The sequence below is a fragment of the Panthera pardus genome, unplaced genomic scaffold, assembly GCF_024362965.1.
Source record: "Panthera pardus isolate Hobbes unplaced genomic scaffold, ASM2436296v1 HiC_scaffold_11, whole genome shotgun sequence".
Classification (NCBI taxonomy): domain Eukaryota; kingdom Metazoa; phylum Chordata; class Mammalia; order Carnivora; family Felidae; genus Panthera; species Panthera pardus.
Window position 1 is genome coordinate 22,946,193 of NW_026526666.1, and position 1,863 is coordinate 22,948,055.

A 1,863-nucleotide genomic window follows, 5' to 3' on the forward strand; every position below is an offset into this window, starting at 1 on the left:
AGCAATACATTGTTCAGTTTTGTGGTATTATATATGTGATACCATATATTATATAGTTTTCTGACTCACTTTTTTCACTCAACATCGTGTTTCCAAAATTCATCTTTTTTGGGCATATTTTGTAATTCATTAATTTTATTACTATGTATACTGTCTTGTGAATAAAGTTGAATCAACATAATTTTTTTGGTTCTCATTATTTATTCACTGATGGATATCTGGATTGCTTCCCTATTCTTTCTGTTATGAACACAGTGCTACTATGAACATAGTTATATAAGAATCTCAGGGCACCTATGCAAAAGTTGTATCATAGTAATGTTCATTCCAAAGTGGTTGTAGCAATTTACACTCCCTCCAGTATAAGAATTCCCATTGAACCAAATGCTCTGCAACATTTGGTCTTGACAGCTTTCTTGATTGTTTTGTAGTGCTGCCTTTATCATACATTGAGTTCTCATACATAGATAGGTGTGTCTGGACTCATTGGAATAGTCAGCGGTTCATTTACATGGTATTGCACCAATAGCATATAACAGTTATTACTCTTTTGTAGAATATCTTAATATATCTGGTAGAACAAGTTTCCCTCTTGTGTTTTTAATCTTTTATGTTTTTTGAATTTTAAAGTACATCTGTTTAATTATATTATAACCATTAATGCAATATCTGCCTCAATAATTTCATTCTGACAATAAAAAAAGATGGCATAATGATGGTTTTAAAGCTGGTTCAATCACAATTTTAGAGGCTTATTTATCAAGAGTGAAAACAGAAGACTATTAAAAATAGCTAAAAAGGTAACATGTGTCATAGTGCTTAATGTTTCTGTAACTGTTGGTAAGGCTTACACCTACGTCTGATGCAGAATTCTTAATGACACTGAAATAGTTATTTTCTCAACCGCAAGGTATGTACTGGTACTGTGGGTCTGGGAGAGACTGGGGATGGGTACTACGCCTCGTCTCCAGTTGTGACTATGCAACAGGAGCAAGTGCGCTTTGTATCTATTCCAGAAGCCCGTCCCCTCCATAAATAACATCCTCCAGATATGTAGCAGCTTCGTGGCTTTCTTCTTCCAGCTTGTACAAGCTAGCAGCCTGTATGTAAAGCAGCTGTAGATTCTTCACTGAGTAATGAATGGATCAAAACATCCATGTCTTTTGCTGTTCTTGCGATCAGTGCGGCAAAAAGCTAGACGTATTCTTCTGTAGGATTAGTTGGCAGATCTTTGTTCTTTGCTGTCTGAGCATCAGGAAAGGGGGCGGGAGGGCCACAATGCTGTAACACTCCAATGGCATTACAAAACTGATCTGCAAGGGCACTCACCACGTCCTGCAGCTGTGTGAGCCTATCAGCCATGTTCCTCCACGAGCTAAGGGAGGCCAGAGACCCTCTTTTGTTTTTACAGGTTAACTATCTGTGGCTCATTTCTTTTTCTGAAATAAATTTTAGAGTAATCATTCTTCAAAACATACAACAGATTTTGTTTGTGGTTCCCTTGAATATTTATTTAGGTTGATTTAGGCAGTAGTGACTTCTTATAATATTGAGACATACGCAAAAGCATGAAACACCTCTTTATTTAAATCATCTTCTATGTTATTTACAGCTTTGAGGTTTTGTTCACAGAGGTCTTATGTATTCTTTTAAGAAAGCAATTTATTGTTATTGTTGCTATTGCATTATCCTCTTAAAGTTAATTTCTATTTGGCTATCGTTGGTCTAGAGAACCAAATTTCTCTTAAATAGGTGTTCACATTATCTGCAAATTATGTCAGTTTTATGTCTCATCTTCTATTGCATATATTATTTATTTTTCTTTCTTTATAGTCTTTGCCAGAACCTCCAATAGCATGTTAA

The 1,863-nt window shown here is 35.4% G+C and overlaps 1 pseudogene; it reads right to left on the reverse strand.

Annotated features, from left to right (window-relative positions):
* Window positions 1–902: 902 nt before the first annotated feature.
* On the reverse strand, window positions 903–1,362 carry LOC109271902 (mediator of RNA polymerase II transcription subunit 21-like; annotated as a pseudogene).
* Window positions 1,363–1,863: the final 501 nt, after the last annotated feature.